Below are 26,734 nucleotides of genomic sequence, written 5' to 3' on the forward strand. Positions count from 1 at the left end.
TTTGGATTGATATATGGCTCTACAGGCAGAAGAACCAAAGAAACAAAGAGGACAATTGGGAGTTTTGAACTAGCAAATTTATTAAATAATCTGGTATTAATTAGTTCCCTATCATTAACTCTATTGTCCTCGTTAGCATCTCAGTATGGGATGTGGATGACCAATCTAGTAGAGATCCATCTTTATCTGTCAGTCTTTGAAGAGCAGGTCACACTGAGGGTCGCTGAGTGCGGAGGTGATTGGCTTAGCTCCTTCTAAGTTGGCAATAATTAGATATGTAGATACATTTCTAAGACCTATTGACCTGTAATTTTCCTTCAAGTCTGTTTTGCAACTAACTTCAGTTCTTGAGGTATCAAAGGTTTACTGAACCTTCTCAAAGGTGATTTATAGACACATGAGTGGTCAATAGTCAATCCCATAGTGAAGCATATTATAGTGAAGATTGTCCTCTTAAAGGCATATTCCTTTTGCTTGGTTGCTTAGATGTTGGCCAGAATATCCAGCTAATGGAACCACTATATATAACTCCACCAAATCCTCCAGCATCTACATGTCCCACAACCTGTCCATATACTCTTTACCTTATAGTGATGTTTTAGCTGTCCACAGGGTCCAGTGTTTGTTTGCTCTTCTCATTTGTGAAGGTTCCAGAATTGGAACCCTCATCATTGAGACAAATGTTGATACATTTTAAATACATTTTTAAAATTCACATGTGCAAAGGTGTAGGACAGTGATGGCGAACCTATGGCACGGGTGCCAGAGGCGGCACTCGGAGCTCTTTCTATGGGCACCCGGGCCATCGCCCCAGCACACCAGACAGAACTCAAAGAATCTTCCTGCAGTTCCAAGCAACTTAAAAGATGCTGCTTCCCGTCATATTTTGGTACTTATTTCGCTACTTGGGACTGTACGAAGAGGGAGAATGAATAGACAGGGCCGAATTATCTTTAGAGGACCTCCTGCCGGCCCCACGATTCTCTGAGTACAGAGGGAAACTGGAAAGAAGTTACAATGATGAAACTTTTCCATCTTTCTACTGTGTTGCTGTCCTCAGGAGGCAAATACGATTGAAAGTTGTTGAAGGACAGGGAGCAATAAGTTACTGCTTTAATTTTTAGTTGGCACCTCACGATAAATAAGGGGGGTTTTGGGTTGCAGTTTGGCACTTGGCCGTTAAAAGGTTCGCCATCACTGGTGTAGGCAATGCAAACCCTGACCAAGGACCCACAAATAGCCCATATAGTTTATAGTTACTGATAACTCCCCATAGAATTACTCCTGTGTGCATGTTGAAGAGCTGGGAAGACAAGGTTCAGCTAGCAGCTATGCTATGTATATGGAGGCTGGACACTATATTACCAAAACAATGGGGGGGGATTTACTAGTTCTGGTGCAAGCACGACTGTCGGCATCGGAGATCAGTCTCCTGAAAGCACAGCCCGATGTATTAAAATTGTTCACGGCTGTAAGTCATTAATGGGTAGACGGAACTAATCAGTTGTGCGTCATAAAATTAGATGTACACCAAAAGCTTACATGGAATGCACCTTAATTTTGCTTTCTGACCATTCTTTCCCTGGTCTATTGTGCGCCAAAATTTGCACCTAAAAATGGCAATAAAATGTGACGGATAATGTGGAAAAGTTAGGCCACGCCCACTTGCGCCAAAAAAAGATGGAGGAGTCAGGATAGTCGTAAACATCTCTTCTTTCTGGCGCAAACTCATGCGCAACTCAAACTGATCCGCAACACTTTTGCACCAAAAAAAAAGTGAGTTCCCGATAATTTTTTGGCTCAGATACAATAATACATGTTCCCCATGACCAGCAGTAAGTCTTATGTGGTCTTGGACGTTATAATATTAAAACCGAAGCAAAAAATGTTGTATCCTCTGCCAATTGTGCGTCCTCATCCTGGCAGAAGAGCCTTTGTGGCCCCAGGGTTCAGGTATGAGGGGCCAGTGCTGCAATCTCCAGCTGAACTTTAGTGGTTTACCTTATTTTATGGACGTGTAATCCTCCCTGAGGGGGTCTTAAACTATCTAGTCTGGGGTTACAGACATCAGCACTTATTCGGATGGATGAATGATTGACAGATGGCCTCAGGTAGGGAGCAGGGGTCCGGCCTGGGGCTGGACAGTGCACTGACCACTACCTACCCTAATGACACTGTCTTCCTTTAGTATAATAAAGGTCTATGTTCTAATGCAATTACATTGTATCTGTCATTGTTCTCTTTTCCTTCAAGATGAATCTAATCGATATCCCCTGTTAGGATATATCAATAGAGATGTTACTTTATACTTTGGGGACTTCCACTAATCAGAATATTGTATATGAAGCTAAATTATACAGATCTAGCAGAGCTGACCTGGGTGCTGCCAGAGTTTGCTGTTTGTGCGGCACAAGGTAAAACCCAGTGAATTGTCTTTCCATGGTCAACCCCTTTAAGAAAAGCAAATCTATAATGGATAGTTGATCAGCCAGATTTTATATGAAGTTATAAACTATCCAAGAGGATAGGTTTTTGACCATTGGGGTCTTAACATTGGGAACCTCACTGATCAAAAAGAATACCTAACGTGCACACCCACCATTTCAATCATTCTCTAGGCGCTGCTGGGGATAATAAGAAACCATAATTGGACCCCCTATCAATCCAGCAAGGTAACTTCCTATAACTGGAATACCCCTTTAATTCATAATTCCCCTTTAACACAGAAATACTGTCCACTGGAAGCTTCATGAGTAAATTTAGTGTTAGTAGTGCATGCCGCCATATCAATGTGGAAGCATATATAGGTCCAGACGGAACCCATGGGCATCTATAGGTATATGGACTATGACTACATACAAGCTAGACCTACTGTAATATGGAGATTTAAAGGGGTTTTCTAGGCTGGATATAAAACCTAATAAAAGACGCATTACTTACCTACTCTGGTCCACTGATCGGTCTACAACTAACGACTAATAAAGTTGCATCACTGCTGCTGCTTTGGTAATATCATCTTGGAGAGGACCCAGAGCAAAGGTGCTGGAACAAAGTGAAAACAAAATGACGTAATGATGCACTTTTAATATGTTATAGAATTTCCCCCCCTTTGGGCAAAGTCAATAATATTTTTATATCAATTAAAGATAAATTATCGACAATCTGGGAGCCCAAAGAGAGGGATCATTTATACAGGAACCATTTTAGAATATGTATTAGTTACCCAACATTCTGCGTTTTCACACCAGCTACTTGGGTTACACTGGGAAGTTTTGTAACTCAAACTCAATGTTTTTAAAGGGATGTTAAATTGTAACATATTGTCCCCTGCTATCAGCCAAAAGATGATGGTTAGACTCTATGGGATGACTGACAGGAAGTCTAGGAAGTTCCTGCAGCCCTCCAGATACATGCACATGCATGGGTGTGAATTGTAGCAGTGGCTGGGGGCATAACACGGCCGCCCTTGTATACGTTGGCGACTTTAGGATAAGACGGGTATTGATTACAGCCTGAGAACAACACCCCCTAAGTACAGAACTAATTGGTGCAAAGCCTTGGAGGAAGTCATAAGTCTTCTCCCAACAGCTGAGGTCTCACCAACAGATGGTTCACATTTACTTGAGGGTCTAATTATCACCTACACGACAATAAAAAGATTGTAACACTAAAGAGACCCTCGTAATGTAATGACCACACCACACTGATAGACCGCAGGCCTCTGCCATATTCAAGAGCTGATGCCCACTAATGCCCCATTGTTCTCCTCCTCCCTCACAGCAGCGATGACACTGCCACATCCATGTGACTTTTACTATGACAGCCCAAAACAACTGCACCTACCGGGGTCTAATGCACCCATAAAATCATACTGTTTGTCAATGGCACTTCAGAGGCGACCTATGACCCCAATCTTGAAATTTTAAGAGGCCTGGAGGGGGCAATTAAGAGTTCAGAAGGCAACAGATGAGATGTAACTGGTACCTTCCGGGTACTAATGGATAGAAAAGATGGCGATGATTATGATTATCAATAAATAGTGCTGTCATACAGTGAGTATAAATAAACTGAGACATCATATACTGTCTATGAATAAATAGCGCCTTCAAATACTGCATATCAACAAATAGTGTTGTCATATACTGATATCAATAAATAGAGCCGCCATACACTGACTATAAACAAATAGTGCAGTCATATACTGATATCAATAACTAGTGCCTTCAAATACTGCATATCAATAAATAGTGCCATCATATACTGTATATTAATAAATACTGCTGCCATACACTATAAATAAATAGAGCCGCCTTACACTGACTATAAATAAATAGTGCGTCATATACTGATATCAATAAATAGTACTGTCATATACTGTATATTAATAAATACTGCTGCCATACACTGACTATAAATTAATAGTACCATCATATACTGATATCAATAAATAGTACCGTCATATACTGATATCAATAAATAGTGCCGCCTTACACTGACTATAAAGAAATAGTGCCGTCATATACTGATATCAATAAATAGTACTGTCATATACTGATATCAATAAATAGTGCCATCATATACTGTATATTAATAAATACTGCTGCCATACACTGACTATAAATTAATAGTACCATCATATACTGATATCAATAAATAGTACCGTCATATACTGATATCAATAAATAGTGCCGCCTTACACTGACTATAAAGAAATAGTGACGTCATATACTGATATCAATAAATAGTACCGTCATATACTGATATCAATAAATAGTGCCATCATATACTGTATATTAATAAACACTGCTGCCATACACTGACTATAAATAAATAGTCTCGTCATTTATTAACTTTAAGTAAATATTGCCGTCATATACTGATATCATTAAATAATGCCATAATATACTGTATCTCAGTAAATAGTGCCGTCGTAGACTGACTATAAAGAAATAGTTTCATCTTATAATGATATCAATAAATAGTGCCGTCATATACTATATATCCATTAATACTGCCATCATAGACTGACTATAAAGAAATAGTGCCGTCATATACTGACTATGAATGAATAGTGTTTTCATATACTGATATCAATAAATAATGCTGTCATGTACTGATATCAATAAATAGTGCCGTCATATACTATATATACATTAATACTTCCATCATAGACTGGCTATAAAGAAATAGTTTCATCATATAATGATATTAATAAATAGTGCCGTCATATACTATATATCCATTAATACTGCCATCATAGACTGACTATAAAGAAATAGTGCCGTCATATACTGACTATGAATGAATAGTGCTCTCATATACTGATATCAATAAATAATGCTGTCATGTACTGATATCAATAAATAGTGCCGTCATATACTACGGTATATATCAAATAATTGTGCCATCATAGACTGACTATAAAGAAATAGTGCCGCCATATACTGACTATGAATAGTTTCATCATATACTGATATCAATAAATAGAGCCGTCATATACTGTATATCAATAAATAGTGCCGCCATATACTGACTATGAATAGTGCTCTCATATACTGATATCAATAAATAATGCTGTCATGTACTGATATCAATAAATAGTGCCGTCATATACTACGGTATATATCAAATAATTGTGCCATCATAGACTGACTATAAAGAAATAGTGCCGCCATATACTGACTATGAATAGTTTCATCATATACTGATATCAATAAATAGTGCCGTCATATAATGATATCAATAAATAGTTCTGTCATATATTGTAAATCCATTAATGGTGCCATTATATACTGACTATAAATAATTAGCCTCATATACTGACTGTTTTGATGATAAATGGGCCTAATTTGGTTGCTGTGATATACAGACAGTCCACTACTTAAGGACACACGACTTACAGATGACCCATAGTTACAGACGACCCCTCTTCCCACTGTGACCTCTCTGGATGTTACCGTAGTCCCAGACTGCAATGGTCAGCTGTAAGGTGTCTGTAATTAAGCTTTATTGATAATCCTTGTTCCAATTGCAGCAACAAAGTTTAAAAATCCAATTGTCACTGGGACAAAAAAAAAATTGTCTGGAGCAACAATTATAAAATATACAGTTCTGACTTACATACAAATTCAACTTAAGAACAAACCTAAAGAACCTATCTTGTGCGTATGATAAAAAATGGCGTTGGACAACAAATCCAATTATATCCCAAAATGAATGGATCCACATCATTATTCTTGCAAATAACCCATACAGTGCCTAGGCAGCAGTGATGAGGTCCAGAATTTTTTCATGACCCAAAGTGGCATCATCCAAAATGGCTGCAGCTAAATATTACCCATAGGGGCTGAATACCACTGCGGCAGACATCAATGTGTTGTACTGGAAGCCTCTTGAGTCCAAGAAGGGGCTTGCTGTTATTTTTAGTTGATATAGATAATTTATGTCCTGGTCGTGCCCTCAAATGTGAACATGCCATGTACGAACATCATGGTTTAGGGAACAGGCAACCAGCTACTATGGAGGAGTCAATACACTTACTGGCACTTTAAACCAGGTCCCCTGTCTCTGTGGCTTATAACAATTACATAATGTCACTCTAAAGTGTCATTATAGGCCTCAAATTCATTACCTAGTAGGCCTGTATTTGTTGTCCATAGCAACCAATCAGAACTTAGCTTTCATTTCTGCAAAGCTGTTACAGAAATGTAATCTGGGCTTTGACTGGTTGCTATGGACAATCCAAGCCAGGCCTACTAGGCCACGATTTAGAGGCCTATTTTCAAATTTCTTATTGATCTCTCACACTCTATCGTATCATATCCAGTCAGATATATATATATATATATATATATATATATATATATATATATATTTGTCACTATTAAATATATTAGAAATGTTTTTCCAAGATTCGCTGAAGCTTTGACAAGTTTATCAAAAGATTTGGTTCTGTTCTGAATCTATTTTATATGTTGCTCTCTACAGTCCATTTAAACACACAGTCATTTACTGTAAGTGTCTGCACCGGTTTTCTGTCTGACTTTGCACTGAATAGAACGTCTTTGGATCTTGTACATGTATTTATAAAGTGTCTGCGCCAGTTCTGTGTAGCGACTGCTCTGTACCCGACAAAACACAAAAAAATGTGCCCGTAAAGGGGTTGTTACTGCTTAGTCTGACCGCGCGCCACATTTATTACTGCGACTCAACAGAATTGTGTTGCACGCTGTATGTTAAAGGTGCACTAAAAAAAGGGTGGTGTACATTTCCCGAGCAGTGAAGGGGGCGCCAGATTCATGAAGAACGTGCGCCAGTTTTGATTAATCTCGCACCCCCTGGACACTCCACAGGCAAACTGTACATACCCATTGTACAATGTTTCTTTGGGTTTCCTTCGGGTCCTCCGGTTTCCTCCCACACTTCTTACTAGTGCAGCTCTGCGTAATCTGTGTGAGCTATATAAAGGAATTATTTTTTATCATTATTATTATTATTATTATTATTATTATTATTATAATTATTGTTGTTTGTTAAAAGCTAAGATTTTTTTTAAATTTTTCCCTCACTCATCACCATCCTTAAAGGGGTTGTCTAGAGGTTGAAAAACCATGGCCGGTGCTGCAACTCAGATGAATGGAGCTTACTTGCAATATTGCCACAAACTCAGGTGTAGTGATATTTTTGTGAAGCCGTATTTTTCAACCTTTGTGCCACCCCTTTAAGCTTTGGGCTAGCAGTAGCTAGCCGCCATTCTTAAATATTAGTCTGAAGCAAAGTAGATAAGATTGGTATTTGCTTTGGGTTCCTAAAAAAAAGCAGATTCCTACCAATGCTACAAACTGAGGAATAGATTCGCTCATCTCTAATGACTTTGTTTAATTACTGATACACAGCTCCAAATCTGCAGCTGCTCTTCACACTTTCATAAATACTGACCTCAGAGCCGCTGTACAACTCTGTATGCAGTTACACCCCCTAGTGGTGGCTGCACACAGCCAGAATCTGGTTATTAAGCTCCAGTTCATCTTCATCTTAGAAAGCTGGGTGACAAACTACATGGCGGTTATCACAGTTCAAATAGAAGTTGCCACACAGCTTTCCTAAACTATAACAAGGTAAAACTTGATTTTCTGGAAACTGTTTCCAAATTGTTGTCTCTATGAGATGTGTAAACCAGACAAGTGGAATAATGATCCCATCCTGGTATTAGCAAATCCGCTGACACTCAGGAAGAAGACGATCAGGTTCAGGTAGAGCGGAGGGGACACTAATGCACTGATGTGAGAAAATCACTGGAGCGCGGAAATATTAGCCTTGGAGATAGAAGCTATTGTTAGGACCAGCCATAATTTCCGCTTGTTGAGCCACCTAGCATTTACTTAGTGATCTGTAAATATTCAGTGGAAGCTCAGAGCAACACTCAGGTCTGTGGGGCAAAGGAGAGGTCTGCCAGGATAGAGAGAGGGTAGATATGAGATAGATAGACAGATAGATATGAGATAGATAGATAGGAGATAGATAGATAGATAGATAGATAGATAGATAGATAGATAGATAGATAGATAGATAGATAGATAGATAGATAAAAGATAGATACATATATAGATAGTTTTCCTTTAAGCCCCAGTTCAGACCAGTGCCCCGGCCGAGAGTAAACATTTACTTTCCCGTCTTGGAAACTGCAGTAACCGCCTCTGAGATCTCACGTGAGCAGCGCTGAGTGATACTATTCCGGGAACATGTTAGAACAGCGCGGACTGCAAAGACAGATGTTCCCAGGTAAAGAGAAGAGACTTAAGAGATTTACTACGGATCCTTCTATTCCTCTATACATCCAGTCACCTCACATAGTGCACAGGCAGAAGATGACTGCAACCTCCTCTCTCTATCTAACATAGATGGACAATGTAATTTTTTGTGTGTCCTGACACCTTTCTATCATAGCCAGCAGTGGTCAGGGGTCAGCATGGGCGCTCTGACCCCTCTGTGACTACACCCCCCATACACAGCGAGCTGCCATGTCCTGTGTGTCCCGACACCTTTCTATCATAGCCAGCAGTGGTCAGGGGTCAGCATGGGCGCTCTGACCCCTCTGTGACTACACCACCCATACACAGCGAGCTGCCATGTCCTGTGTGTCCTGACACCTTTCTATCATAGCCAGCAGTGGTCAGGGGTCAGCATGGGCGCTCTGACCCCTCTGTGACTACACCCCCCATACACAGCGAGCTGCCATGTCCTGTGTGTCCTGACACCTTTCTATCATAGCCAGCAGTGGTCAGGGGTCAGCATGGGCGCTCTGACTGCTCTGTGACTACACCCCCCATACACAGTGAGCTGCCATGTCCTGTGTCCTGACACCTTTCTATCATAGCCAGCAGTGGTCAGGGGTCAGCATGGGCGCTCTGACCTCTCTGTGACTACACCCCCCATACACAGCGAGCTGCCATGTCCTGTGTGTCCTGACACCTCTCTATCATAGCCAGCAGTGGTCAGGGGTCAGCATGGGCGCTCTGACCCCTCTGTGACTACACCCCCCATACACAGCGAGCTGCCATGTCCTGTGTGTCCTGACACCTCTCTATCATACCCAGCAGTGGTCAGAGGTCAGCATGGGCGCTCTGACCTACCTGTGACTACACCCCCCTTACACAGCGAGCTGCCATGTCCTGTGTGTCCTGACACCTTTCTATCATAGCCAGCAGTGGTCAGGGGTCAGCATGGGCGCTCTGACCCCTCTGTGTCTACACCCCCCATACACAGCGAGCTGTCATGTCCTGTGTGTCCTGACACCTTTCTATCATAGCCAGCAGTGGTCAGGGGTCAGCATGGGCGCTCTGACCCCTCTGTGTCTACACCCCCCATACACAGCGAGCTGCCATGTCCTGTGTCCTGACACCTTTCTATCATAGCCAGCAGTGGTCAGGGGTCAGCATGGGCGCTCTGACCCCTCTGTGACTACACCCCCATACACAGCGTGCTGCCATGTCCTATGTATCCTGACATCTTCCTATCATAGCCAGCAGTGGTCAGAGGTCAGCATGGGTGCTCTGACCCCTCTGTGTCTACACCCCCCATACACAGCGAGCTGCCATGTCCTGTGTGTCCTGACACCTTTATATCATAGCCAGCAGTGGTCAGGAGTCAGCATGGGCGCTCTGACCTCTCTGTGACTACACCCCCCCCCCATACACAGCGAGCTGCCATGTCCTGTGTGTCCTGACACCTTTCTATCATAGCCAGCAGTGGTCAGAGGTCAGCATGGGTGCTCTGACCCCTCTGTGTCTACACCCCCCATACACAGCGAGCTGCCATGTCCTGTGTGTCCTGACACCTTTCTATCATAGCCAGCAGTGGTCAGGAGTCAGCATGGGCGCTCTGACCTCTCTGTGACTACACCCCCCCCCCCATACACAGCGAGCCGCCATGTCCTGTGTATCCTGACACCTTTCTATCATAGCCAGCAGTGGTCAGGGGTCAGCATGGGTGCTCTGACCCTTCTGTGACTACACCCCCCATACACAGCGAGCTGCCATGTCCTGTGTCCTGACACCTTTCTATCATAGCCAGCAGTGGTCAGGGGTCAGCATGGGCGCTCTGACCTCTCTGTGACTACACCCCCCATACACAATGAGCTGCCATGTCCTGTGTGTCCTGACACCTTTCTATCATAGCCAGCAGTGGTCAGGGGTCAGCATGGGCGCTCTGACCCCTCTGTGACTACACCCCCCATACACAGCGAGCTGCCATGTCCTGTGTGTCCTGACACCTTTCTATCATAGCTAGCCGTGGTCAGCGGTCAGCATGGACGCTCTGACCTCTCTGTGACTACACCCCCCATACACAGCGAGCTGCCATGTCCTGTGTGTCCTGATACCTTTCTATCATAGCCAGCAGTGGTCAGGGGTCAGCATGGGCGCTCTAACCCCTCTGTGACTACACCCCCCATACACAGCGAGCTGCCATGTCCTGTGTGTCCTGACACCTTTCTATCATAGCCAGCAGTGGTCAGGGGTCAGCATGGGCGCTCTGACCCCTCTGTGACTACACCCCCCATACACAGGGAGCTGCCATGTCCTGTGTGTCCTGACACCTTTCTTTCATAGCCAGCAGTGGTCAGGGGTCAGCATGGGTGCTCTGACCCCTCTGTGACTACACCCCCCATACACAGCGAGCTGCCATGTCCTGTGTGTCCTGACACCTTTCTATCATAGCCAGCAGTGGTCAGGGGTCAGCATGGGCGCTCTGACCCCTCTGTGACTACACCCCCCATACACAGGGAGCTGCCATGTCCTGTGTGTCCTGACACCTTTCTTTCATAGCCAGCAGTGGTCAGGGGTCAGCATGGGTGCTCTGACCCCTCTGTGACTACACCCCCCATACACAGCGAGCTGCCATGTCCTGTGTCCTGACACCTTTCTATCATAGCCAGCAGTGGTCAGGGGTCAGCATGGGCGCTCTGACCCCTCTGTGACTACACCTCCCATACACAGCGAGCTGCCATGTCCTGTGTGTCCTGACACCTCTCTATCATAGCCAGCAGTGGTCAGAGGTCAGCATGGGCGCTCTGACCTACCTGTAACTACACCCCCCATACACAGCGAGCTGCCATGTCCTGTGTGTCCTGACATCTTTCTATCATAGCCAGCAGTGGTCAGGAGTCAGCATGGGCGCTCTGACCTCTCTGTGACTACACCCCCCCCCCCCCATACACAGCGAGCTGCCATGTCCTGTGTGTCCTGACACCTTTCTATCATAGCCAGCAGTGGTCAGAGGTCAGCATGGGTGCTCTGACCCCTCTGTGTCTACACCCCCCATACACAGCGAGCTGCCATGTCCTGTGTGTCCTGACACCTTTCTATCATAGCCAGCAGTGGTCAGGGGTCAGCATGGGCGCTCTGACCCCTCTGTGACTACACCCCCCATACACAGGGAGCTGCCATGTCCTGTGTGTCCTGACACCTTTCTTTCATAGCCAGCAGTGGTCAGGGGTCAGCATGGGTGCTCTGACCCCTCTGTGACTACACCCCCCATACACAGCGAGCTGCCATGTCCTGTGTCCTGACACCTTTCTATCATAGCCAGCAGTGGTCAGGGGTCAGCATGGGCGCTCTGACCCCTCTGTGACTACACCTCCCATACACAGCGAGCTGCCATGTCCTGTGTGTCCTGACACCTCTCTATCATAGCCAGCAGTGGTCAGAGGTCAGCATGGGCGCTCTGACCTACCTGTAACTACACCCCCCATACACAGCGAGCTGCCATGTCCTGTGTGTCCTGACATCTTTCTATCATAGCCAGCAGTGGTCAGGGGTCAGCATGGGCGCTCTGACCCCTCTGTGACTACACCCCCCATACACAGCGAGCTGCCATGTCCTGTGTGTCCTGACACCTTTCTATCATAGCCAGCAGTGGTCAGGGGTCAGCATGGGCGCTCTGACCCCTCTGTGACTGCACCCCCCATACACAGCGAGCTGCCATGTCCTGTGTGTCCTGACACCTTTCTATCATAGCCAGCAGTGGTCAGGGGTCAGCATGGGTGCTCTGACCCCTCTGTGACTACACCCCCCATACACAGCGAGTTGCCATGTACTGTGTCCTGACACCTTTCTATCATAGCCAGCAGTGGTCAGGGGTCAGCATGGGCGCTCTGACCCCTCTGTGACCACATCCCTCATACACAGCGAACTGCCATGTCCTGTGTCCTGACACCTTTCTATCATAGCCAGCAGTGGTCAGCATGGGCGCTCTGACCCCTCTGTGACGACACCCCCCCCCCCCCCCCATACACAGCGAGCTGCCATGTCCTGTGTGTCCTGACACCTTTCTATCATAGCCAGCAGTGGTCAGGGGTCAGCATGGGCGCTCTGACCCCTCTGTGACTACACCCCTCATACACAGCGAGCTGCCATGTCCTGTGTGTCCTGACACCTTTCTATCATAGCCAGCAGTGGTCAGGGGTCAGCATGGGTGCTCTGATCCCTCATAACCATACAAACATAGGGCTCCTGGCACTCTTCTTTTTAATAACTATTATATAAAGTGTAAATAAACTAATGATGAGAAGTACAATAGATGATACAATCTGAGTCATCACAGCTTTTATAGCGGCTGGATCACAGCTGAGGTTTGGATCCTTTGTGTCAGTCTTGCCGATGCTTGTCTGCGGAGAACGGATTAAAACCCCATCCAGTATAATGTAGCTCGTTGTTTTGTTCCCTCCTTAATGTGTTTAGGAAGCCTCACAGTGACTCATCTTCCCTGCTGTTATATTGTTATGAACAATGTTTCATTATTTAAAGGGGCGCTCCACCTTTATGAGATCTGGTCAAAAATAGGTCTTGTTGTGTGTCTTTGGTTAAAATATTTTTAATGACACAACCCCTTTAAGTGACTTTTAAAGAGCACAACTCTGTGTATACATGAGGAGTATGGGCCGGTCTATGACTTGTGTTCTGTATTGTTTAGCAGTTTTTCCCTCTGCCGGCTCTATCACTACTTCTCAGGCTAGTAGCTGGAGACTAACGGCTATGAGGTCTCCCACACACAGAAAGTAGAGGACATGTATAGGGCACAATAAAAAAATACTGACCTGTACAGATGTGAATAAACCACTTGGGGTGAAATAGAAGCTTACTCTATGCTCCAGCAGCCTCTGTCTCTTCTCTCTCACTCAAAAGTATCAGCATGATCGTAAAGGACATTATAAAGAAGTGTTGACCCTTGCTAATGTGAATAAAACATTTGGGGTGAGATAGAAGCTTACTTTTAGCTCCAGCAGCCTCTTTCTATAGCTGTAACCCTCTTATTAGCAGTGTTATGTAGTACACTATAAAATAAGTACGGACCTGTGTTCTGATATGAATAAAAAACTATAATATCCAGCAGGCTCTGTGTATACTGGCGTATATTCTCCCTCACTCAAAGGCATCAACAGGATCATATAGGACATTATAGACAGGTGCTAACCTCTTCTGATGTGAATAAACCACTTGGGGTGCGATAGAAGCATGCTAGTTGCAGCCTTCTGTCTGTACCAGTGTCTCTTTTCTCTCTCTCAGAAGCATCAGCAGGATGGTATAGGAAATTATAGAGAAGTATGGACTTGTATTGATGTGATTAAAGCACCTGGGGTGAGATAGAAACTTACTATAACTCCAGCAGTCTCTGCCTGTATAGAACCTTTTTTTCTCTCACTCAAAAGCATCAGCAGGATTGTATAGGATGTTATAGAGAAGTATTCACTTGTATCGATGTGAGTAAAGCACTTGGGGTAGGATGGGAACTTACATAGGGCGTATTGTTGGGCATATGTGGGTGGGGCTTAAAATGTTTTGTTTCTTAAAGCAATTCTCCACCCGATCCCTTTGTATATTTGTACACTGGGCACCTATAGTCAACATATCCTATGCAATCCATTCTGTGCTGAGTTCCCCTGCCAATGATGTCATCAGGAAATCTGTAAGACACGCCTCCTAGACTGTCAAGGACCAATAAACTAGAGTGGGCGTGTCTGTGACCAAAAGGCAGCTTCCATGAAGATGTCTGCAACAATATAAATAATGTAATTTATTTATATAGCGCACACAGATTACACAGCACTGCACAGAACTTGTCAAATCTGTCCCTGTCACCAATGAGGCTCACAATCTAATCACCTACCAGTATGTTTTGGAGTGTGGGAGGAAAGCAGAAGAGCCAGAGGAAACCAACGCAAACATGGAGAGAACATAAAAACACTTTGCAGATATTGACCCAGAACCCAGATCTCCAGCGCTGCAAGACTGTAGTGCTATCCACTGAGCCACCGTGCAATATCTGATGATGGTGATGAACAAGTGATGGGGCCACCAGGAGGAGAACCGAAGGTAAGTTGATAGGTGCCTTAAGTAAAGTCAAATGTTGTATTGTGGGCGGAGTTGCCCTTTAAGATACAGGTCTTAAAAATTAGGTGAACTTTGTTAAACTTTTAAAGCAGGGTTGTCCACTGGTGGGAGAACGGCACCGGGCACTCATCACACACTGATGGCCATGAGGGTGAGATAGCAGCTCTGCGCTCCCCGCAGATACTTTCTCCTCCTTACTCCTTACATTCCAAATCTTGCAACACACTAAATAAGAAGCGGCAGGTGGTGCACAGAGAGCGGTGCCCAGAGCGGGCGCAGCAGAAAGAGACTCCGCAGCTGCCAGAAGTGAGAGATCACACAGCAGAACGTTGTAGCCTGGAGCGGAACAGGCAGAAGAAGCTGCACCGCGCCGGGAGCTGCGCAGAGATTTCTAGGTTCTGGTCAGGGACCTGCAGAAAAATGTGATGAGGATATTTAACTCTTAGCAGCAAAGAAAACAGTCTACATGTGGATATTTAAAGGGGAACCACATCGGTACCACGCCCATGTAAAGCGCCAGTCGCTGGCACAATTCCCACTTCTGGTGAAGATTTTCTTAGAATATTATGTTGGAAGAATCCACTTTCCTCATATTAAAGGAAATCTATCATTTGTTTTTATGCATTGTGAACCAAAGATACCTTGAGAATGCTGTAGCGACACTGATGCAGAAACATATCTTGTTTCAGTGGTTCTGCTCAAAAAACTATTTTAGAATTCAGGACCTTGGTAAAGCTGGGTTGCCGTACATAAACACATACATACACGGAGCTTCCTGAATTGTCCAGACAGAACTAATCAACCTGAGCTGGATGACTCATACACAGCAGCTTAGGAATGGTGCAACAATTGATTACTTCTGCCTGTCAGGGAGAACACAGTGATGCTTATGCTGGGTAGGACAAGGCTGGAGCAGTGTATAATTAGGGTGAGGAGAGCACAGGGGCGAATACAGGAGCAACAGAGCCTCATTATCATAATTTTATAATTGTTTTTTCAGCAAAATCACTCACCTCAGGGAATAAACAAGATATGTTTCTGCATCAGTGTAGCTATAGAATTCTCAAGGTATGTTTGAGATGCATAAAAGCAAATGGTAGATTTCCTTTAAGAATCCAGGCTGCAGCTCGTCTTGTTCTGCTGTGTATAAGCGCCAGCCCACCACAGGCTCAACAAGAAGATACTGACCAATCACTGATAACAGAAAAATTAGGGGCTGATGTATCAAGTGCTGCCGCTCCGCGTGACAGTGCTTGATGTTGGCTTGATGAACTCTGCCGCTATTCACTAAGATCATGCGCCCGAGATCCTGCATGAGTCGCTTCCCCGCTCAGGTCCACGGAGTTCACCTTCTTCTTCCTGGTGCATGTAAGTGCATTGTCTTGCGACACAATTTGAATATTAAATCCCGCACTCAGTCCGAATCAGACGGATCATCCAACACCCCGCCCTCCGATTTGTGTCGCATGAAAGCTGGCGCCAATGCGCCAAAATCATATCACGTGCTCCACAATCCCTTTCTTAATCCATGTCACAGCAGCAGAAATCCCCAAAAAATTGGAACAGTCCGACAGAAATGCTATCAGTGGACCCTTAATAAATAGGCCCCATTCTCTGCATTGGTCTGCTCCATGGGTCTTCCCCTCTCCACTGATGCTCTGCACAGCAGTGTGAGGACAAACCCCCAATGCACTTGGAGAAGATACAATCCTGCAACATAAATCCATATTTCACAGTCCTGCTGCTACTTACAAGATATACTAAGGTATGATTCCCCACTCTCCAGGCACAAAAACTAACACGGGCTGCAAAGAGCACAGCAGTGTGAGGACCCTTCTCCAGTGCACTATGATAAGCTACAGAATTTAAATCTTTATTGCATAGTCCTGCTGCTGCTACTAACAAAGGTCTAAATACACAACTCTCCAGGGACAGTAGCTAACACTGGATGCAGAGAGCACAGAACACAGCAGTGGGAGGACACATTCCCTGCATGATCCTGGATTATAAATCTATATCTAAATCACAGTCCTGCTGCTACTAACAACACACATGAGTGCTTGATTTCTGCAGTCTGTATGGTTATAACTACTAGTAGGCACCTAACCCTTGCTTTCTCTTTAAATACTAAGCATGAGGGCATGGCCCGTATAAGTGGGTGGGGAACGAGGAGAGATTTTGTATGGATCTGATTTAAGTGATGTACATTATGTGCAAGGCATTATGGGACATGTAGTCGCTGTCAACTGATAGAGACATCAGAAACCAAGTAGAGAAACTTGAAGATTTTCTTCTGCAAAAAAGGATGGGAGCCAATAGATGTGCAGTGTGATAATAAGGACCAGTATAGACTGTAGACTTCTGCTAGAGTTCCCCTTTAAATAGACGCCTTAATGAAAGGGGATGTGTACAGTATTGTGGCACATTGCAAAATGGAATAAATCTCTATTCTCCGCCACCGCCTGACATGAACCATAAATCACTTTGCAAGGAATTTTTTTTTTAATTGAGGGAATTGCACTGTAAGCAATTTCCTACACAATAAGTTTGAGGTTCTATGAAATATTAAGATGGAAATCTAAACCCATACGTGAGGCTGCACGTCCCGGAGTGACTGACAACTTCTGAGATCTCAGTAACAGCTCCTGGAAATCCCCCCGCGTGCAATGATGGAACCGAAAAACCTGAGCAGCGGGGGAAACCCCTCCGAAATCTGTCATCCTGCTGCCAAGAATTAAGCATTTTTTAATTTTGTTATTTTTTTTTTTGTTCCTACCCGTGAACTGAACTGAACTTTACACGACGATGACCTGAAATGGAATGTGACAACCAAACAGCGGGACCCAGATGTCCCCGATGAGGACGGGAGCTCGGGTGCTGGTGACAGTAGCGCCGCCTCACTAGACGCCACAAGGCCTGGTGTATCCCTGCACCTGCCCCGGATCAGCGCCAGCTGAATGATGGATGAGCAGATGCAGCACCAGCCGAGGCTCGGGCCGTGATAATCACTCCTGCAGTCTGAGATTTACTATTTTTGACATTCGTTTTGCTTTTTTGTTCCCCCAATGTAGGGTAAAAATTGCTCAAATATACATTATACAGATGTAGCAGAGCTGAAAGTGTTATGGGTTCTGATTTCAGTTTCTGGGTAATGCTTCTGATCAGACTGATTGCCGGACTTTTCTATGTATTTCCCATAAAATGCAGGAACTGTTCCTCTGTTACTTTTCTTGTAAACATAGAAATAAATTATAAATATAATAAAAAATACATTAACCACATTGTAGCCTATTTCCCATATGGGTGATGTTTCTCTGTTGTTCCTTCTGAAAATAAATAAATAACATAAATAATATTAAATAAATTGACAACATTTTTACCATTCTCCTTCAGCTCCTTAGCCCCGAAGCAAAATGGGTGGAGATCATCTATTAGGTGCCATAAATAGCACAAGCAAGGGGGTATGGGGCTGCCCCCCAAATTTGATATAAGATGTCACTGTTACCCTACATCAGTGGTGGCGAACCTATGGCATGGGTGCCAGAGGTGGCACTCAGAGCCCTCTCTATGGGCACCCGCGCGATCACCCCACCACAGACTTCACCAGACAGGACTCAAGGCCTCTTGCAGTCCCAGGCAGCCCAGGACCCTAGAACGAGCTACAATGATAACCAAAGCTTTTTCTCCTTCTTTCTACTGTATTGGTGTCCTCAGGTGCCTATACAATTTAAACCTGTGACAGAGCAGGGATAATAAGTTACTGTTTGAATTGTCACATCGGCACTTTGCGAAAAATACGTGGGTTTTGGATGTAGTTTGGGCACTCGGCGTCTAAAAGGTTCCCCATCACTGCCCTACATCCTTCAAAACTTTCCTCCATCTGTCTCACCTCTTCACCCTCATAAACTATAAGCCCTTGTGTCACCCCCTCATCCTCATAGACTGTAAGCTCTTGTGTCACCCCTCATCCTCATAGACTGTAAGCTCTTGTGTCACCCCCTCATCCTCATAGACTGTAAGCTCTTGTGTCACCCCTCACCCTCATAGACTGTAAGCTCTTGTGTCACCCCCCTCTTCCTCATAGACTGTAAGCTCTTGTGTCACCCCCTCATCCTCATAGACTGTAAGCCCTTGTGTCACCCCCTCATCCTCATAGACTGTAAGCTCTTGTGTCTCCCCCTCTTCCTCATAGACTGTAAGCTCTTGTGTCACCCCCTCATCCTCATAGACTGTAAGCTCTTGTGTCACCCCCTCATCCTCATAGACTGTAAGCTCTTGTGTCACCCCCTCATCCTCATAGACTGTAAGCTCTTGTGTCACCCCTCATCCTCATAGACTGTAAGCTCTTGTGTCACCCCTTCATCCTCATAGACTGTAAGCTCTTGTATAACCCCCTCATCCTCATAGACTGTAAGCTCTTGTGTTATCCCTCATCCTCATAGACTGTAAGCTCTTGTGTCACCCCCTCATCCTCATAGACTGTAAGCTCTTGTGTCACCCCCTCATCCTCAGACTGTAAGCTCTTGTGTTATCCCTCATCCTCATAGACTGTAAGCTCTTGTGTCACCCCCTCATCCTCATAGACTGTAAGCTCTTGTGTCACCCCCCTCATCCTCAGACTGTAAGCTCTTGTGTCACCCCTCATCCTCATAGACTGTAAGCTCTTGTGTCACCCCCTCATCCTCATAGACTGTAAGCTCTTGTGTCACCCCCTCATCCTCATAGACTGTAAGCTCTTGTGTCACCCCCTCATCCTCATAGACTGTAAGCTCTTGTGTCACCCCCTCATCCTCATAGACTGTAAGCTCTTGTGTCACCCCCTCATCCTCATAGACTGTAAGCTCTTGTGTCACCCCTCATCCTCATAGACTGTAAGCTCTTGTGTCACCCCCCTCATCCTCAGACTGTAAGCTCTTGTGTCACCCCCTCAATCTCATAGACTGTAAGCTCTTGTGTCACCCCCTCATCCTCATAGACTGTAAGTTCTAGTATCACCCCCTCATCCTCATAGACTGTAAGCTCTTGTGTCACCCCCTCATCCTCATAGACTGTAAGCTCTTGTGTCACCCCTCATCCTCATAGACTGTAAGCTCTTGTGTCATCTCCTCATCCTCATAGACTGTAAGCTCTTGTGTCACCCCTCATCCTCATAGACTGTAAGCTCTTGGGTCACCCCCTCATCCTCATAGACTGTAAGCTCTTGTGTCACCCCTCATCCTCATAGGCTGTAAGCTCTTGTGTTATCCCTCATCCTCATAGACTGTAAGTTCTTGTGTCACCTCCTCATCCTCATAGACTGTAAGCTCTTGTATCACCCCCTCATTTTCATAGACTGTAAGTTCTTGTGTCCCCCCTCATCCTCATAGATTGTAAGCTCTTGTGTCACCCCCTCATCCTCATAGATTGTAAGCTCTTGTGTCACCCCCTCATCCTCATAGACTGTAAGCTCTTGTATCACCCCCTCATTCTCATAGACTGTAAGCTCTTGTGTCACCCCCTCATCCTCATAGCCTGCAAGCTCCTCTCTGCTTCTCTCCCGCACCCCAGCATGAGAATGACCTTCACAGCAGCACCCAGGTGTGTGACACCCAGCACCTCCCATGATCTCCTCAGCAGGGGCTTCTCCTGGAGGGGATCCCCCAAGGCTGATCTTCTGCTGCCCCCCCTGTAATTCTGCACAGTATCCTCCTCAGACACCAGTGTGTACTAGTGTCTGTAGTGTCTGTACTAGTGTCTATAGTGTCTGTACTAGTGTCTGTAGTGTCTGTACTAGTGTCTGTACTAGTGTCTGTAGTGTCTGTACTAGTGTCTGTACTAGTGTCTATAGTGTCTGTACTAGTGTCTGTACTAGTGTCTGTAGTGTCTGTACTAGTGTCTGTACTAGTGTCTGTAGTGTCTGTACTAGTGTCTGTACTAGTGTCTGTAGTGTCTGTACTAGTGTCTGTAGTGTCTGTACTAGTGTCTGTAGTGTCTGTACTAGTGTCGGAACACTATCCACAAAGGACTCCAAAGTGAATGGAGACGACCATCACAAGGAAGACATGGATATGAGTGATTGTAGTAGTGTCTGTACTAGTGTCTGAAGTGTCTGTACTAGTGTCTGTACTAGTGTCTGTACTAGTGACTGTAGTGTCTGTAGTATAGTGACTGTAGTGTCTGTAGTGTCTGTACTATAGTGACTGTAGTGACTGTAGTGTCTGTAGTATAGTCACTGTAGTGTCTGTAGTGTCTGTACTATAATGACTGTAGTGTCTGTACTATAATGACTGTAGTGTCTGTACTATAGTGACTGTAGTGTCTGTACTAGTGACTGTAGTGTCTGTAGTATAGTCACTGTAGTGTCTGTAGTGTCTGTACTATAGTGACTGTAGTGTCTGTACTATAATGACTGTAGTGTCTGTAGTGTCTGCTGAGCTCTGCTGCTGGGGATGAGCTGCTCTGCACACAAGCTCAGTGATTGGGAACATTTATCACACTGCCGCTTCTGAGCTTACGCCACCTTCAGGCTGGGGTGTTGTTGCGCCTAAATGAAAAGACGCACATGATGAATATTATTAGGTGCAGTAAAACATCTGGATTGGTAGGATAAAGGAGGGAAACCAGGTTATTGTTACATACATCTGACCCATTATATCTATCCATCTATCCTGGATCTGGGCTCAGTGGGGCGGGAGATGTATGAGGACCCGTGTAGGATAGAGAAGATGTGACCTGAGAAGAGTCGCTGCTGTCAGGCCCGGGCGATCAATGGATCTATTACCGGCCTGATCAGTGGAGACATGACTGGCGGTCGTGTGAGGAGACGCTGCCTGCGATGCTACGCAATACTCCGCTCATTATTTATAGCCCCCATGAATCACGGGGAATGGTTCCACAGTCAATGATATCTTCCCAGACGCCTCCCCGACACATAAACAGCCTCATGAATTTCCTCACATCACTGCAGGAGGAGTTTTATCTTCATTTTGGGATTATTTATCAACTATGAACCTCCTGGAATGTCTTGGATAGGTAGATAGATAGATAGATAGATAGATAGATAGATAGATGGATATGAGATAGATAGATAGATGGATATGAGATAGATAGATAGATAGATAGATAGATAGATAGATAGATATGAGATAGATAGATAGATAGATAGATAGATATGAGATAGATAGATAGATAGATAGATAGATAGATAGATATGAGATAGATAGATAGATAGATAGATAGATATGAGATAGATAGATAGATAGATAGATAGATAGATAGATAGATAGGAGATAGATAGATAGATAGATATGAGATAGATAGATAGATAGATAGATAGATAGATAGATAGATAGGAGATAGATAGATAGATAGATAGATAGATAGATAGATAGATAGGAGATAGATAGATAGATAGATAGATAGATAGGAGATAGATAGATAGATAGATAGATAGATAGATAGATAGATAGGAGATAGATAGGAGATAGATAGGAGATAGATAGATATGAGATAGATAGATAGATAGATAGATAGATAGATAGATAGATAGATAGATATGAGATAGATAGATAGATAGATAGATAGATAGGAGATAGATAGATAGATAGATAGATAGATAGATATGAGATAGATAGATAGATAGATAGATAGATAGATAGATAGATAGGAGATAGATAGATAGATAGATAGATAGATAGATAGATAGGAGATAGATAGGAGATAGATAGGAGATAGATAGATATGAGATAGATAGATAGATAGATAGATAGATAGATAGATAGATAGATAGATAGATAGATATGAGATAGATATGAGATAGATAGATAGGAGATAGATAGATAGATAGATAGATAGATAGATAGATAGATAGATAGATATGAGATAGATAGATAGATAGATAGGAGATAGATATGAGATAGATAGATAGATAGATAGATAGATAGATAGATAGATAGATAGATAGATATGAGATAGATAGGAGATAGATAGGAGATAGATAGATAGATAGATAGATAGATAGATAGATAGATATGAGATAGATATGAGATAGATAGTTATATAAATTTTGGGGGTCATCTATCTTAGTCTGATGTGCCTTTTTTAGTGACTTTTTGGGCACATTGGGGTATTTGTGCCTTTTCCTGCAGTTTTCCGGAGTTCTCCGTGTAGCAGTTTCCTGATTTGCGCTTAATTTGTCTTTGTATTTCTCCTGCTTCCAGATGTTTGCACCTGATGTAACATTGATGTGCGTCTATATGGGAACAAATAATTGCACAATAACCCCCCAGTCCTGACCATGTGTAGGAAAGGCAATGGGGTGATTTCCTTCCTCCCTTCGTTTCTTCCTTCCTTTCCTTCTTCCTGTTTTCTTTTCCTCTGTCCATGCTTCCATTTTCTCTCCTTCTTTTTAGTCATTCTACCTTCCTTCCTTTCTAACCCCCTTCCTTTATGTTCTCTCTTCCTTACTTTCTTTCTTGTTTCCCTTCTTTACATCCTTCCTTTCTTCCATTATCCCTCTCGTTCCCATTTGTTCTTCCTTCTGTCCCTTCTTTCTTTCCATTCTTTCTTGTTTCCCTTCTTTATATCCGTCCTTTCTTCCTGTTCTGATTGGCTCCTGAGTATGAGCCCAGACCACCCCCACAGCTGGGACATGAGAATGGGACGACTTTAAGTAAATATTTGCAAAAAAATTGCCCAAAATATCATTCAAGTATCATGTGGTCAGTGCAGGGTTACACTTTAATAAACTCGTTGTTTGACCCTCATACAACAATATAGAGGAGGCGGAGCCCTGATGTCGCTGTCCGTTACTCATCGCCCCCTGATCTCGCTGTGATGACACGTGGCACGTGGGGGTCATTCACTAGTAATGTAGCAGAGCTGCGTCTGTCATCAGAAAGCAACCGGCTACTTCCCACCTTCCATATTCATCATGTGCCATAGCAGGAGGGTCACCGGGCAGTGACAGGGGTCTCTAGTGTGTGCTGCTTACTGGTACTTTCTTTTATTTTGTTTCCTTACCTTTCTTCCCTATTTTTTCCTTCCCTTTTCCTTACCTCTTTCTGTTTTCTTCCCTGTTTCTTCATTCCTTTCTGTTTTCCTCTTTACCGTCCCATTTGTTTTATTCCCTTTTACTTCCTTCCTTTGTTCTTCCCTCCCTTGTTTTTCTTCTGTTTTTAATTCATTCTTTTCTGCCTTCCTTCCTTCTTTCCTTTTTCCTTCTTTCCTTCCTTCTTTCCTTCTCTGTTGCTTCCTTTTTCCTTCTTTCCTTTCTTCTTTCCTTCTTTCCTTCTTCCTTTTTCCTTCTTTCCTTCCTTCTCTGTTGCTTCCTTTTTCCTTCTTTCCTTCCTTTTTCCTTCTTTCCTTCCTTCTCTGTTGCTTCCTTTTTCCTTCTTTCCTTCTCCGTTGCTTCCTTTTTCCTTCTTTCCTTCCTTCTCTGTTGCTTCCTTTTTCCTTCTTCCCTTCCTTCCTTCCTTCTTTCCTTCCTTCTCTGTTGCTTCCTTTTTCCTTCTTTCCTTCCTTTTTCCTTCTTTCCTTCCTTCTTTCCTTCCTTCTCTGTTGCTTCCTTTTTCCTTCTTTCCTTCCTTTTTCCTTCTTTCCTTCCTTTTTCCTTCTTTCCTTCCTTCTCTGTTGCTTCCTTTTTCCTTCCTTCCTCTCTCTCTGCTTTTTTCACCTTCCTTCTTTTCCTTCCTGTCTTGCACCATTCTTTCCCATTATCCTCACACATTCTTCCTCCTCTTTCATTCCCCTCTCTCCTTCCTCCTTCCTTCCTTCTTCCTTCTCTATGATTTTCCTCCATGTCCCCTTTTTCCTACCTCATGTCCCTCTCCTTGCTCTTCCTTCCCTCTATGTTCTAGGATTTCCTGGTATCACACCTTGGTCCTGTAATCCGGGCCTCGTATAACTGGATTTAGCAGAGCGGTCCTGCTCCATAATTACACAGCGCTGCGTCTTATCCTCACCATTGTTCCTTTAAGTGTTTCCCAGAGAAGTCTCAGCCCCATTTCCAGGAATACACTGGGAACACACAGCGAGATATTCATGAAGAAGAAGGCGGCGAGCGACATGGCGGAGAATACCGCACTATAGTGACCTGTGACTACACACTACACGTATATATATCACTAACCAGGAGGGATATACTGGCCAGACAATTATCTCTATCTATCTATCTCATATCTATCTATCTATCTCATATCTATCTCCTATCTATCTATCTATCTATCTATCTATCTATCTATCTCATATCTATCTATCTATCTAACTCATATCTATCTCCTATCTATCTATCTCATATCTATCTATCTATCTATCTATCTATCTATCTATCTATCTATCTATCTATCTCCTATCTATCTATCTCATATCTATCTATCTATCTAACTCATATCTATCTCCTATCTATCTATCTATCTCATATCTATCTATCTATCTCATATCTATCTCATATCTATCTCATATCTATCTATCTCATATCTATCTCATTTCTATCTATCTATCTATCTATCTATCTATCTATCTATCTATCTCCTATCTATCTATCTCATATCTATCTATCTATCTCATATCTATCTATCTCATATCTATCTATCTCCTATCTATCTATCTATCTCCTATCTATCTATCTATCTATCTATCTATCTATATATCTCCTATCTATCTATCTATCTATCTATCTATCTATCTATCTATCTATCTCCTATCTATCTATCTATCTATCTATCTCCTTCCTATCTATCTATCTATCTCATATCTATCTATCTATCTATCTATCTTATATCTATCAATCACATATCTATCAATCTCATATCTATCTATCTCCTTCCTATCTATCTATCTATCTATCTATCTATCTCCTTCCTATCTATCTATCTATCTATCTCCTTCCTATCTATCTATCTATCTATCTATCTATCTATCTATCTGATATCTATCTATCTCCTATGTATTTATCTATCTATCTATCTCATATCTATCTATCTATCTATCTCCTATCTATCTATCTATCTATCTATCTCCTATCTATCTATCTATCTATCTATCTATCTATCTATCTATCTATCTCCTATCTCTCTCTCTCTATCTATCTCTTGTTACACTGCTCCTGGCTGGGATGTGGCTGCTCCCTGCCCTCGGTCCAATGTCTGAATATCTATCTAGTGACATAAGTCCATAAAGCGGGGGTTGCGCCACTTACGGTTTATGACATAATTGTACGTTGTATGTTTGTACAAGTCAGCTGATAGGTCCAAATCGATTACCTGGAAAAAAAATCACATATTCAGCTCTGCTACATCCGTATCCTGCGAGATTGGTCATTTAACTCTTTGCATACTGCTAACTATAGACAGCGTTATCATAACATAATTGCTACAACCTCATGAATGACAAACTCAGCTCTGCTGCACCAGACTAACACCGTTACATCTGTGATGGTTACATGTGAGTGACTCAGTGAGTGGTGACGCAGATTGTACAGGAGGCTCCTTGGCTGCAGCTCAGATACATGGAAGCTCCCAAAATGTAACCATTACAGTCCAGTAGGATTATTCAGCAGATTTCCCCAAAGTTTGAATGACAAAGTTATGTCCTTTTACTAGTCCCCCCCCCCCCCCCACTGTCTGCATGTGTCAGTCTTCACTGCTCTAGTATTATCTCTACAATCCAAGAGGCGCAGGACAAGCCCTTTAACAGGTGTCCTGCTCCATGTCATGTATGGTCACATATCATAAACTCATCCCTCCGGTCAGCTTTATCTATCTTCTACTCCAATCACATCCGAAGCTGCATTCAGAATCCTGCCCACTGGTGTCTATCAGCAATGCACTAACACGATCTACAATCAAGTCCTGAGATAATGTAACACT

The 26,734-nt window shown here is 43.5% G+C and overlaps 1 long non-coding RNA gene across 5 annotated transcripts in view; it reads right to left on the reverse strand.

Annotated features, from left to right (window-relative positions):
• Window positions 1-26,734, reverse strand: part of LOC140133944 (uncharacterized) — a 78,981-nt gene that overhangs the window by 16,588 nt on the left and 35,659 nt on the right. Inside the window, exons 1-2 of one of the 5 annotated variants that reach the window (XR_011855979.1) lie at window positions 6,632-6,684; window positions 2,941-3,042 (exon numbers count right to left, since the gene is read on the reverse strand). This is a non-coding gene — a long non-coding RNA (uncharacterized lncRNA). The other 4 variants (XR_011855977.1, XR_011855978.1, XR_011855980.1 and 1 more) reach the window with 4 other exon arrangements.

Source organism: Engystomops pustulosus, chromosome 5 (assembly GCF_040894005.1).
Source record: "Engystomops pustulosus chromosome 5, aEngPut4.maternal, whole genome shotgun sequence".
NCBI classification, from domain to species: domain Eukaryota; kingdom Metazoa; phylum Chordata; class Amphibia; order Anura; family Leptodactylidae; genus Engystomops; species Engystomops pustulosus.